Genomic DNA, 15,298 nt, shown 5'->3' with positions numbered 1-15,298 from the left:
CTATGTGGGTTCAAGAGCGGCTGTCTTGCTTCGTCAAGAGCTCTTATGCATCATTGTATGCAACTTACTTGTTTCTCAGTTCTTAACGTACCTACATTGTTAAGAATTACCGTAATATAAAAAGAGGGTCCTGACTATGTGGACGTGACGCACGGTCCTGAAACTTTGACCAAGCCTTTTTTTTTTTTTTAACAGGCCACAGGTGAGGGAATCAGGCACCGGGTCGGACGACGGTGAATTCGATAGCTGGGTTTCTCATTAGTGGGTTACCGTTGTTACATACGATAAAATATATACAATCTGCATTTTATTATATAAAGATATCCCCCCCCCTTCTCTCTCTCGCGTAGCGCTGTTTTTCTTTCTTTTCACATTTGGCATTTATATTTTTTAGAAGCCAGCTTGGTAAGTCTGTGGCCTTTTGTCTCTTATTCGAAATAAGGAGAGAAAAAGTGGTTCCGAAGTTAGGATATACGTAATCAGCAGTTGAGTGTTCATTCAAGCAAGGGAAGTCTACCTCTAGGATGTATATGGCCGTAGGATGGAGGTTATGACAAGCCCAGAGGTTGAAAACATTGGTAACCACTTGACGTAATGCAAGTAAATCGGCTACCTGAGATAACGCAGCAGAAACGAATGGTGTCTCAAGTATTGCTTTCAGTTAAGCTAAAAATATATGAAAAGGTGTAACTGTTGATCACCCCACGTATAGCTGTTTGGCTAGGGAATTGTCTGGTAAGTGTATGTCTCTTGATCGGTACCCTTTAGATCGAGTAGTGAGAGTAACTTCTCATAGAAATTCCAGGAATAGATAATTTTATAGCAAATGACTGGAATGGTTGCGAATGAGGAAATTAGTTTCGATGCTGATTGAAAGGCAAAAGAATAATCGTTTTGAGGTTTCTTATATTTTTTCTGTTTTCTCGTTAATCTTGGTGGAACCCCTCCCCATGTCCAAGTCTAGATTGGCAAACCCCCTTTAGCGTTCAATACTTCGCGTATTAAAGACAGCAGATTCCTCAAAGCCCTTTTCCCTCCACGCGACACTTACTCAACACTGTTTTTCGTAGCTAGAACTCCTGTCCAGTCATCAGATATGTGGATTGATAATGATTGTGTCCACTTTCCATAAAACCGAACAGTATTTTAATCCTTATGTTACTAGCATGTATGCATTGATAGTTATAAAACGTAATCATTTTTTTTTCTCATTTACATTCTTGTATGGCAGTTTCCTTGCAGAGTGTTGTTTCAGATTTCAGCAGTTTTCAGGAAAAATGATTTAAGGCTGCTGTAGGAGAGAGTGGATACTCAAAGGTGTATCTTGCTTAGGGAAGAATCAATATTTAATATGAGTAGTTGAACGGCAAGAGGGTATCGCATTGAAGGAGAGAGAGAGAGAGAGAGAGAGAGAGAGAGTTTGCTTTAATTATGATGTGGAATAAAGTTTTAACATTAGATTAATGTAGCGTTTTGTGGATTCCGAATAAGCACATCAGTGGTCGAATGACATCGATCAATGCAATAGTACTAACTGTATATCAGCAGCTCGAGTGGGCTATCGAGTCCACATCAGGTCTTTGCTCATAACGATTCTGTTGAATAAATAATCATACCTAGCTTGATCTTCATCTTTCCGAATAATGATATCGGTTTTAAATGGAGACTACAGAAATATTAAAACTTTAAGCGTTTAATATTTTAAATACGTGCGGTATTTTCGATATATCTTCTTCCTCGTCAAATTGTTCTCTCGGGATTAGCGAACTTATAGATTCCTACTTACGCTGTGTAGGGGCTGCCATGACTACATTAAATGGAGTTTATATATACTTGTATCTGTTTTTTTTATATTTAGTCTAAGGTTCATATTGACAGGATCTTAAAAATAGCACAGTATACGTACACACACACACACACACACACACACACATATATATATATATATATATATATATATATATATATATATATCGTGTGTGCGCGTGCGCTTGTTTGTTTGCTTGTATTTGTGTATGTATGCGTATGCAGAATAGTCATTTCTCTCTTCCTATCCAAACTTGACATATTTCTCAATTTTTGTTTTCAATTTATTGCAATTCTTAATACCTTCTCTTTATGCGATCAAGTTGAGTAGATTTTGCACCATTTTTCTAGGTTGCCTTCTTGAAATTCACACGTCTTCCATGTGCTGGTTTGTAGAATATGCACTTTTGCACGTAATCGAACTTTTTTTTTTTTTCATTAACGTATTAAAAGAAGATGCGCACACATTATTTTTTATAACAAAGAGACGGTTGCCGTAAAAGGAAGTGGTTCCTAAGAATGAGTGGGCAGCAGCCATCAGCCACATTCATCACTCTCTGGTTGCTGATCCAGTGATGATCCATCAACTTTTGTACGAAAAGGTTAGTATGACTTATATATATATATATATATATATATATATATATATATATATATATATATATATATATATATATATATATATATATATATATATATATATATGTAATGTGTGTGTGTGTGTGGGGGTGTACCACAGTTGAAAAAATAAGATTGAGGTGTAGGTCTGACCGAGTTTCGACTATTTCGAGCCATTAACGAAAGGTGAAGACTTGCTCCAGTCTCTATTTTCACTCGTGGTGATGGTGATAAACAAATCACGTATTAATAACAGTTATAATCATATATATATATATATATATATATATATATATATGTATATATATATATATATATATATATATATATATATGTATATATATATATATATATATATATATATATATATATGTATATATATATATATATATATATATATATATATATATATATATATAATGTGTATATATATATATATATATATATATATATATATATATATATATATATATATATATATATATATATATACATACATACATACACACACAAAGCGAATACCTGGAAGGCTACAGGTAGAAGTTCAGTACGTGAACTTTACATATCATTTCTGTAATTTGCTGCTATACTGAAGTCACGTGCATCTCTACTGTGATTTAAAAATATATATATATATATATATATATATATATATATATATATCTTATGTATGTATATATATATATTTATATATATATATCTATACATATACATTATGTATGACTGTACGTTTGTGTGTTCGTAAATAAAGAGCAGCACATATTAAGCAAGCTTTGTCCGTTTTCTCTCTCATTATCCCTTTGAGCTGAGGAGTGTATCTTTAACGGAACATAATCGCGCAGCAACTAACCTTGAAGGTGGAGGACTGGAGGTACGCCCACCTGAGGCAGGTTTTTCTCGCCTTCTTTAGGCATTGCAAACGATCCTGTCGGGTCCTTTGAAAGGAAATAGGAATAGGATGGCATTCGTCGTTTCCTTTTGTTGTTTTTACTTATTTTGTTTTATCTCAAAGTGGAAAGGGTTTTTTTTCTCTAGAGAGATTCCTTTCGCAAATGTTGATGATAAGAGCGTAGAATAAAGGGACTTCCTAAAAGAGCATATTGATTTATTTGTTCTTGTTTTGATTTCAGGAATAAGGACACAAGCTCTCTCTCTCTCTCTCTCTCTCTCTCTCTCTCTCTCTCTCTCTCTCTCTCTCTCTCTCTCTGTATATACAGTATATATACAGGGTGTTTCGAAATTAGAGCTCCCCCTTCTACAGCATAAACTAAAATTGATATGGACAAAAACAAAAGTAATTCAGAAAAGGTATTTATTTAAGTTTCTCTCTGAGTATTTAATATTTTGTGTGGCCTCCATCTGCCTGTACCACACCCTGCATTCTTGATGGGTATGATTTCAGCAAATCGCAAAAAAAGCTGAGACTCAAACTCCATTTCCCTGAGCACTTCGGTCTTCTCTCTTCGCAGGTCGTCGAGGCTTGGTATACCATCATAGTTCAGTGTGCACGCTTCAACACGATCCTTTAAGATACTACCAATGTTTTCACACACATTAAGGTCAGGGGAGCTACCTGGAAATTCACTTGACGAGAATATATCGATACCACTGTTTCGAAGCAGCTCCTGTGTCCGAAGAGCCTTGAAACATGGTGCCTCATCATGCAAAAATGTGACTTCTTCAACAGATAACACATTTTCAGGATCTTTGAGGAAAGGAAATACTCCACCAGTAAGCACAGTTTCTCTGAAGTATTCGCCATTCCATGACTGTCCTTTTTCTTTGATGATCTGCATTAACCGTTTGGCTGTGAAACAGAGAAAAACTCCCAAACATTCAGGAAATTTCACAACTTGGCAATAGCGCACGTCATCGCTGATATTATCCAACTTTGAAGCCCAGATGATGTCATTTTTATGATTTGGCTTCCTGACTATGTAAATAAAGAATTCATCTGATGCGGCAACATGGAGAAAGTCAGCTTCATCCCAGTCTTTAAGAAATGAACCACAAAACCATGCACGGTCTTCTCTCTGTTGCTGAGTGATGTTGGGCTTGCTGATAACATGAAATGGCTGATACCAGATTTTTTCAACTCACGATATACAGCACTATAACTTCTCTTCTTTCCCCTTTTTGTTTCTAGTTCAAGCGCCAGTTTACGTAAAGACTTTCTTGGTCTACCCACTGCCTCAGCTGTGATGTCTTTTGACTCCTGAGAAAGGACTTCAGGCCTTCCAAGATTCTCACTCTTTTCGCGAATGACAGTCGTACGGATTTTTGTTCCAGTTCTTTTAACAAAGGATTCATCTCTTTTAATGTATTTAGCTATCCAGGAACGTGAAATGAAGGATGCGCCAGCATCCCTGGCCTCTCAGAAGGTTATAGCCCCGATTCGGTCAATCCATCTGATTTCCTCCAAGTCGTTAGCCATGGCTGTATCTAACTCCGTTAGTCAGTCTGAAAATACAAGAAATGTAAAATGAAAAATAGCTTAATAGAAACTTAAAATAATGTACTTGGAGATAGGCTCTAGCAGAAAACTTCATTAACTTTCCATTTGTTCTGTGGAGGGGGGAGGCCTCTAATTTCGAAACACCTGGTATATGTGTGCATGTGTTTTATATATATATATATATATATGTTTTATATATATATATATATATATATATATATATATATATATATATATATATATATATATATATACACATACATGTATATACATACATACATACACACACACACACACACACACACATATATATATATATATATATATATATATATATATATATATATATATATGTATATATATATATACACAGTATATATGTATATGTCTGTACAGTTAATAAAACGTTGTCATTTGAGTTGATTATCTCATCGTTCATTTCTTCTAATTCATCCATGCATTTTTTATCGGATTGAATTGAAACACTGATTTATATTTTTGGTAACTAAAGTTTTTATTCCATGTGTTGTTAATGAAGAGTTCTTTATTTATTTATTTTGCATTTATTGGTTTTTGCATCATATGTGACTTTTCATATTCCACCTAGCTTAGGTTTACTTCTTATTCTTTCTTTGTAGATCAAGTCCCGATTTAGATCCAGTATCGTTGTGTTATACTCTTATTTCCGTCTTTTCAAATCCTCCTTTATTCCCTCGAATACTTTGGCTGTACAAGGACTCCTTGTTGCTCATTCCATTTGGTTTCTTAAGAAAAATTAGTAATTTTATCATGAGAACCTTCTCCCCTACTAAAGAATACAGCTTAGTGATAGTAACCCGAAGATTTGGAAAATTGTATCACAAGGACATTATGTACGCTGCTTCATTAGGACAGGCTTGAAATATGTTGCAGTTGTTAATTTACAGAGGAAACGCTATTAAATATTTTAACATGGAAACACAATTCGATTTAAAGTCCACAGTAATTACAATGAATATCATGAATTTCTAGGCTTGCAGTTGTCACATTGTCAGAAAATAATTGCTTACATATAATTAATACTGTAGTAGATTTACTAAGTTTTACAGACAGGTTACTACTCACTTTATATACAACAATTTGTAGAGATTCCTGACCGTAGTTTACTTGCTCTTTCACGTACTTCAGGTAAGTGAGCTTCCCAATATTAGCTGATTAAAGCAAAGTCAATTGAGTTAGTTTACAAGCGTTACCACGTAATAGCCAAGCAAATTTATAGAGCCTTTGAAATGTTTTTGAAGTGTGAGTTCATATATAAAGTAATGATATTCTTTTCTTCCAGGTCTAAGGGGAAAGCAATCAAGAGAATGGAGAGAGAGCGCGATGATCACCATTAGCGATAAGGTAAATGTGTCCCATGCTTGCTGCTAATGATGATGACTCTTTGCGTCTTATAGTGTTTTTCTCTCTCTCTCTCTTTCTCTCTCTCTGTAAGGAAAACCATCGCAAGGCAATCATTTATATATATACAGTATATATATATTTATATATATACATTATATACACACACACACACATATATATATATATATATATATATATATATATATATTTAAAATATATATGTATATATATATATATTAAAATGTGTAAATTTACAGGGGAAAAGAACGAAAACCAAAGCTTTACAAGAATATCTTGTATGGAAGAGTGAAATTAGTATTGCAAGGGAGATTGTTGCTAGGCTTTTTTTTTTCAAATGAACTTTTCATTTATTTAAACCACGGGTGGATAGCATAACTGGTTTTAAATGTAAATTGCAACTTCGCTTTGCTTTTTCTTTATTCATACCATTAAATGTACTGGAAAGAATGATTTTAAAATTCATTATCATCATCATGGGAAGGACGAATCTCAAGCCACAATATGGAAAAAACTAGGTTCCTTCATTTCATGTAATTGATTTTCATGTATATTATGATATATATATATATATATATATATATGTGTGTGTGTGTGTGTGTGTGTGTATGTATATATATGTGTGTGTGTGTATATATTTGTATATATACTATTTATATATATAATATTTATATAATATAATATATATTTGTACATACTTCAATTCCGTCTTCCTCTCGCACTCTCCATAAACCAGAGAAACCCAGTTTTTGTAAATGCAGTATATCCGCTTCATCCGAAGCACCTGTTCATCATTAACGCTTCAGTACTTCCTCAGCTCAAATGCCCCCCTCCAATCTTTCCATCCCCTTTCCTGCCTCCCCTTCGTCACTTTTGACGAAGGCAGAGAATCTGACGGCGTGACTGAGGCATTCTCATGCACCATCACGCTACCACCACGCCATTAGCGTCACTCCCGAGCTTAGAATACCTTAAGATTACTTCACTGTGACGACAAATCCGATGGCTGCCGACCCTGGCGTAATCGCCCGTTCTCATCCCGGAGTCACGAGGTTCGAGTTATCAAGGGTCTGCTCCAGACTCAGGATATATCGTGAAACGATCAAGGTCGAGTGTGTTGCGTTGGTAGTGGAACGCTGGTTGTTACCTGTCAGTTTTAATTATTCATTTTATGTGCCTGTGTATGTGTGGGTGGGTGGGTGTGTGTGTGTGTGGAGGGGGGGGGGCAAACAGGAAGGGGATGTGTGAGGGGGGGTGTTAATCCTGCTTCTGCTGTCGGTTAAGGTGGTCGTGCTAGGTGGCGGTATTGAGAGCGTTTGTAATCCAAGTATGTCGTAGGCATGTACAAGTTTGCATTTAAATGCATGTTTTGAATAATTTATGGGGCGTTAATGGCGTTATACAGCAGAGAAGTTCTGTTTATGAATAGGACATTTATTCAGAGTAATCTTTTCATATGTATTGCATATTTTATGCATGCGGTATATATTGCATGCAGTGTTGATAGAATTACCAGGGGAAGGGAGATTGCAGAACTGCTGAAAAGCTGATTCTGGAAGCCATTTCTTGGTTAATTACGTCTTCTATATTTTTGTTGTTAAATTCACAAGGCAGTTGAGCAGACTTTTTTACGAGGAGAGAGAGAGAGAGAGAGAGAGAGAGAGAGAGAGAGAGAGAGAGAGAGAGAGAGAGAGAGAGAGAGTCTTCTGTAGGAGGACTGTTTATTCGTCAGGAGTCTTTCTTATCTTAGGAATGTTGAAGTGTGGACATATTGAGAACCATTGCTCCACTAATAGGCAAAATCCCACAAAAGTATCATAAGGGTATGTTCTCTTGATTATGAGTAGCTCTTCTTCGTCAAAGTACGGACTGTTTAACCCTGTCGTTTATTATAAGTAAATAGTTGTGGCTTTTGATTTCTCTTGCGTATTTAGTACTATCGTTGCTTAGATTGAGAGCCTCATAATCCATTCGCAAGCTGTTGTACTAGATCGTAATTTCTTTCTCGAACGGTTTGTCGGCTCATATTAGATTTTAGATTGTACTCCATGCTCCTTTCTCGGATAAAACACTGGTTTACCAACTGTATCCTCTGTTATCAGTCGTACTGTATTAGCAACTCCATATGCATTTTGTTTATTTTAATGGAACTTGTCGTCTTAGTTCTTCAAACTTAAATCTGAAAGTTTCCATCTTTCCGGAATAACAGTTATTCTTCACTTAGCCAGTAGTCCTCCATTACTTACTCATCTTCCGTCCATTACACATACTGTGTATGATTTCGGAAACTTCATGCTCTTATGGATTTTATTTAAATTATTATCTGCGAATAATTCCATGTTATCATTCTCTGAATAACATTGCAAATAAATTGAGAAATTGAGCGCTGCTTCCATTGCCAATATAGATTTTTACAAGTAACGTGAAAAGTGTTTCCACTAAGAGCATGCTCATTGTGTTGAAATAAAATATGTCAAATGTTATCTGCAGTATTATAAATAAAGAATACAGCGCCCTAACACCGTATTATCTCGGCTGTCTGCCAAATTTCCAGTCGAAAAAATTTGGCAGCCGTGCCGTATCCAGTGGACGTGGCCTGGTTTTCAAACGTGAATGAAAGGCTTGGAGTTTTTGCAAATATGAACGATCGCTCGGGAGACTTCGGACACTTTGTAATTAACTGCTAATTGCAACAGGGTGTATTTCACGTTCAATTAAGCATCCTCATCTCACGTTGCGAAAACGGCTCTGTTTGCAAATGGCATTTGAATGAATGTTATTTGCCTTTATTTGACATTTAGGGAGGCCCAAGTTACGTCCGCATAAATAAAATAAATGACTTGAATAAATAAGTTAAGGGATTCATTTTTAGGAAAGGCCATTAATAGGAGACTTATTGATAGATTCATGTAAAAGATATTGTAAACAATATTGTAAAAATTTTCAGGAATTGCAGTTAAGTTATAATATGAAGAAGTTAGAAAGTGTTTCAATAAAATAAGCAGTTAACGACAGCACTAAAAACTTACAAATGATTTTGATTAGAGGGCAAGGGAAAGATAACACTTCTCCCCCAAATGTTGACATTGCCTAGTTGTAAACGAGGCAGGCTAATTAAGTAAATACTGCCCCTTATGAGGTACTTCTTGTCGTTAGGCTTAAAAGCGTACTTGGGTTAAAGTTGATTACCCAAGAAAGTAGATATTTCATCCAAGGAAGGTTTGATATCGTCTTCTAACTCACATTCTCTCTGTCGTTCCAAATAAGTAGAATTATATAAAGTATAGATGGAACCATTTCTTATATATATTCTCTCTCTCTCTCTCTCTCTCTCTCTGTGTTTATCTCTCTCCTCTCCTGTATACACACACATATATATATATATATATATATATATATATATATATATATATATATATATATATATGTATATATATATGGCGTCAATAACCTAGATATTGACGCCAGTTTTAGCAGTCATAAATCAATCAATCAAATATTTACATATATATTTATATATGTGCGTGTGGGGGGTTCTTAAATGTGATTTTATAAACCAATGCGGTTGATATTCCTTACCACTTTCGCTTTCAAAGAAACAGCCTATTCATGATATTCAAGGTAACGTCGATTTCCTTATTAATGTCAGTTAAAGATCGTTTGTCTTCATTTAATGCTTAAATAAATTTGAGTTACATCTTGAGTAATGGGCGTGAATCAGAAGCTTTCAAGGGAAACTGTGAAATGAAGTGTTACTCTGAGTCATTTGTGCGTCTCGCTGATAGCTTGTCTCAGTGTGCCATGGGTGCAGACCTAAGAGACAGTTCGATATACTGTCGCCCCCTTGCTAAGCAAAGGTCTCTCTTTTTGCGTTGTTATGTTATTTGTGTGTGTGTTTTGTTTTTTAACTTGTAAACTAAAATTATTTATAATAAAGCTTTACGGTCCTTTTTCCTTAGCCGGTTCCGTTGTTGTTAAAATTGTTTATTTTTTCTTTGGTAATTTTTGTCAATATTATTTTTACTGTTGCAAACAAGTAATTTAGGATTGGGAAATGTGCTTATTTTTTTTTTAGTTTTTGCTCATTTATTTGATTGTGTAATTGCTTGTCCATTTATTTACCTAATATTAGAGACAAATAATTTTTTTAAATCATTTTTAAACGCGTTAGACTTGCATCTGTAATCTCTTGGTATTTTATTATTAAAGTATTTACAGATAAATAGCAGTTAACTTTTTACAATTAATAAAGTAAAATTTGACTGTTATTTGAATGAGGGAAACATCTTGTTCTATACTGCTGGCCAAAAACCCAAAGCTTCTTTCCTGAGGTACGCTGGGCGCTTACATCCCTTGTTTTATTTTAAGGTTATAGGATCAAGCAAAGGATTATTCACAGTTGCATCCTACTTTAGTTGCTTTTTTCATTCATTTTCAAATATTTCTGTCGATTGCAGAATGTGAGCTGCTTGGGGGTAATACACAAAGCAGCAGGTTTCGCTTGCAATATGGCTGTGAATTTTTCGTTGCAAATATCAGTAATAACATGACAGTTTAAAGGACGATTTTAGTTCATTATTTGCCTGTTTGCAACTGTCTATCCTGTGCGCAATAATACAGTTATTCTTTCCTTGATAACAACTCTATCATATGAACTTTAATACAGCACTTAGGTTTGTGTGATGACCTTACCTTAGCGTTAGGTTCGATATTGATTAATCAATTTGTGGTTTGGTGCGCGATACATGGCTGACTGTGACCTTGTATTTGATTAATGACTTCTTAACTTTTCAGTAAGGCAGTCATTCTCACTTTTGATATTGAATCTGCCAAATTAATCTGAATCTCGTTCTTACTTGTGACCTTGATTTATTTAAGTAAATTTTAAGTTTCCAATTTGACGGCCTCTTTGACTTGTAACCTTGACTCAGATAAAGCACTTTATTGATTTTTTTGTATTACGTTAATGGACATAGGTTTTTTGCGGATTACTTTTATATTTTCTGTTCTCAGTTATGCATCTTTTACCTTTTGCATTCCAAGATGAAATTTATATTTACCCAGTAAAGCAGTGTATTTAAAAAGTGAATTTACTTTGTTATCATAGACATTGAATCTTTATTTAATCTTTGATATACCGTGCGTAGAATGCTAGGTTATCCATCAGTTAACAGTGCATATTGTTTAAAGTTGTTTTAAAATATACATTGCATGAAGTCTAAGTTTACCTTTTTGATACAGTGTATGATTGCAGATTTATTCTCTGATGAACACTGTATAAGATATGTATCCTGTAATGTGCATGTTACGAAACCTCATTTTATCATTAAATATATAATGCTTAAAATGTTAATTTATCCCACATTGTAAATGGGCAGAATTGTAAGTTTGCCTTTGTGTATAGATTGCATGAAATACAACTTTATGCTTTGATGAAAACTGCATGAAACTTGAATTTGTTCTCCAGTGCACATTGCTCGTAATCTAAGTTAGCCTTTGATGTACACTACATGAAAAGTGTAATGGGATTTTCGGCCGTGAAATTCGGTGTTTGGGAACACCGAACACCGAAATTGCTTGTGGCTCTTGTGGTCATTCTTCGTTAAGATCGTTAAAAGTTTTTTCGTCTTAAGTCCTCTCCCTTCCTTTTCCCTGGGTTTTATCAGATGTTGGTTTTGCTTTTTTTGTTTTTTATTTCAGCTGGGAACATTGACCTCTCCTTTAAGAATTTGGGATTCGCTCTTCAATACACCCACCTTGTCATACAGAAGTGGAAGGATGCTTTTAGTGTGAGGTAGTAGTCACGGAAAATGGAGTAGGGTTTATTCCCTTTATTTTTCCCCCCTTATTGTTTTGCTGCTTCGTTGTGGGCAGGTTTCATGACAAGAATTGGGAGGACACTTTGTATTTCTGTATTGTGTTTACAGTGTTTTTTGTTTTTCTGTATTGTGTTTACAGTTTTTTTTGTTTTTCTTTGTTTTTCTTTGTTGTGTTTACAGAGTTTTTGTCATGACTGTAAAAATCCGTTGTTAAAACTATTCAGTATAACTTCTTTAGTAATGATTGATATTCAACGTTCAAAAGGCTATTTTAATTCCAAGATGTTTGTTTGGATTACTCATACTATTAAGCTTTGGAAATAATTCCCAGTGTTTGCGCTCCTTGATTCTTATAATCTTCCATTTCTATGCTGGCTCCTTGACGGTCGGGTCCCAACATTTTCTATTCTTCCTTATACTTCTCCCCATCATCTCTGGGTCATTTAAAGGGATTATGTCTGCTGCTTTCCTAGGCGTATGCATAAAAAAAAGGAAAGACGTTGAATTCTCGAATACACCGTGAGGCTTTATGGTTATAACTTTTCATGTGTGTCGCCTAATGTTTCCTACTAGCGCGTGCCTGATAATATTTACTATCAACGAGTTCCTGATATGTGTTTTTTATGGTCTTATGCGGTGAGTATTGACGTGACATGCGAGGAATACCGACCAAAAATGCAATCAACTTTTTATACACATTTTTATAGGAGATTTCCGTACATATTTTGTCGTTGAATTGCATTTATAGACCAGTTGTTCGTTTCATTTTCCTAATGCTTCGCTTTTCAAAGAGGTACCTGCCGTATTCTGTCACGTATGAGAAGACGTGAAGACTCGGCCTTCCTGAGGATATAGAAATTCTTAACTTTTGAAATCGAGGTAAATCAATAGATTCCATTTGATATCTGCAGCGTTGACACTGGATTTACCCCGTAAGATCCTATATTTCTCCATATATTGTATGCAATGATGTAAACGTACCACACCCCCCACCACCCCAAGTCTCTAGGTTAGGCATGTATGTATTAGGCAACTGTTATAAGCCTTAGAATTTTGCATGTGGAAGTTTCATTCATGATAAAGTTATTACAGGATGCCTGTGGAAGTGACTGCTGGCTTGCTATTCTCTGAAGTCACTCCCGCTCTGCAGAAACGCATTATTAAAGGAGATCTGCATGAAGCTGTTAGGAGATTTGCTTGGATCTTAGCATGCTGTCTCATTAGTTGGTGAATTTTATCGCGCTCTTTGCAGTTTTAATGAGTTTACCTTGTACATAATTTCGAGAACTGCTCTCAGGTGGATTTAAGATTAGAGTTATGTTTTTTGTATGAATAATTATCGAACGTTTTATATATATATATATATATATATATTTTATATATATATATATATATATATATATATATATAATTATGTGTAATATTTATATATATACATATATATTTATATATATATATAATTAGTATATGAATATTATATATATATATATATATATATATATATATATTATATATATATATATTTATATTTATACACAGTTTTATTCCCAACAGCTGAAACTCAACAGAAAAGTAAAAAAGATAAGAACCCATGGTTTTCTGTGGTTTCAAGAGTAATCGAAATATTTAGAATGTCACCAGTTTGTTCTTTTCAAAACTGGGGAAAAAAGTAAGTCAGAATATCGTGTGATCTTTGCTGCTAAATGACACTAAAGAGAGATGAGAGAGAGAGAGAGAGAGAGAGAGAGAGAGAGAGAGAGAGAGAGAGAATTAGGCGCATTGTAAATTGCAGAGTCCCAGCAATATTTTAAGTGTTGGCTCTAAAACTATTTAGAGGGAGCAGAAAATTGAAAGATAAAACAAATAAGCGTTGTAAACATCATTAAATGGTATTTAATCGATAGTTTTTGTTAGAAAAATTTGCAAGTTTTCACATCTCCCGAATCGTTTGAAGTCACGTCATCAAACTGATAGCTCATTATTCGCTGTGACAGTTTCTGAAAGACGTTAGCGAAGCGTGATGTCAGAGACAGCATTATTCCGGTTTTCACTTCGAAAGGAAGTCAATGGGTTGAGGATGATCGCCTCACCCTAATTGGATTTATTATCAGAGTGAAGCCGTTGAACATGACTTTTATCTCCCGTTCTTTATCAGACCCTCCTCCTATGCAGTGTATGTTGGGGTGCATTTGCATGTATACCTTATCTTTATGTGACGTTTATGTGGAGATCGATGCAGCTTTTGATGTCGCGAAAAATTTGTTAGTATTTCAATTGGACAAATGTACCGCAGATTAAGTAATGTCCCGTTGCTGGAGATTGTATTGCTCCTAGTTCTTATGCAGAACATTGCTGAATGAGGGTTTTGAGTTCGTTGAATGAAGAGGAACACCATTTTGAGTTCCTTTGAATGTAGAGGAACACCATTGCGTAGGTGTTTTAAGAGTGCACACCTATAAAGAGGTAAGCGGGTAAAACCTGCAGCCTCTGCATGAATAGGTTGGTATATAGGTTTAGAGACCCAAGAGACTGTAGGCTGGAGGTAAGAGGAAGTGAAGGCTCAGGGAAGATATTAGTGGCGGAATTTGACAGAGGCCCTTTGTGTCTCACGACTTTGGAGGAGGTGACGACGATGATGATGATGTAGATGAAGCCAAATGGCAGAGTGTAACGTCAGGTAGTTCAAGGAGGTGGAAACTATGAGGTGTTTGATGAAATAATTTGTTAAAGAATTGAACTATTACTAACAGTTTTGGGTCTGATTATGTATTTGTATGAAAGAATATCATCATTATAAGTTCTTTGAAGGTGGAAATAAGTGAATAAAATGCCCAAAGAGGGAGGTAAGTTGACCTGTGTTGCCTTATTAGTAAACCGAAATATGGCCGGGTACCTGTAGTTTTACTCCTGCTGGAATTCAGTTGACCGCTATACAGAAATTTTGTATAGTTTTAGTATAGAGTGAAACAGCAAACGTTAAAACACTACAAATGCATTTAGTCCATTCATTCTGTAAACCGAAAACTGTAACTTTCTTTACTGCGTAACTTTGAACCTCTTTTCCCGTCGCTCTCAGAGTAACTTCCTTCCCACTTTTATTACTCATGTAAAAGTAAGCTTGAAGAGAATTTTATTTTTTTTCTTTCTTGTGTGGTGTCTTTTATCCATCGAGTTGTATGTTATTTGAAAATGCTTCATT

At 35.0% G+C, this 15,298-nt stretch overlaps 1 protein-coding gene across 6 annotated transcripts in view; it reads left to right on the top strand.

Moving 5' to 3' along the window:
• The window catches only part of LOC136834324 (adenomatous polyposis coli protein-like), a 631,708-nt gene that overhangs the window by 84,090 nt on the left and 532,320 nt on the right, over window positions 1-15,298 (top strand). For all 6 annotated transcript variants that reach the window (XM_067096814.1, XM_067096811.1, XM_067096812.1 and 3 more), the window contains one exon: window positions 6,201-6,262. The gene's annotated coding sequence lies outside the window, so the exon portion shown is untranslated. The remainder of the gene's footprint in view (window positions 1-6,200; window positions 6,263-15,298) is intronic.

Source organism: Macrobrachium rosenbergii, chromosome 53, assembly GCF_040412425.1.
Source record: "Macrobrachium rosenbergii isolate ZJJX-2024 chromosome 53, ASM4041242v1, whole genome shotgun sequence".
NCBI classification, from domain to species: Eukaryota; Metazoa; Arthropoda; class Malacostraca; order Decapoda; family Palaemonidae; genus Macrobrachium; species Macrobrachium rosenbergii.
The sequence above is the reverse complement of the archived record's forward strand: the minus strand, read 5'-3'. Positions and strand labels throughout refer to the sequence as shown.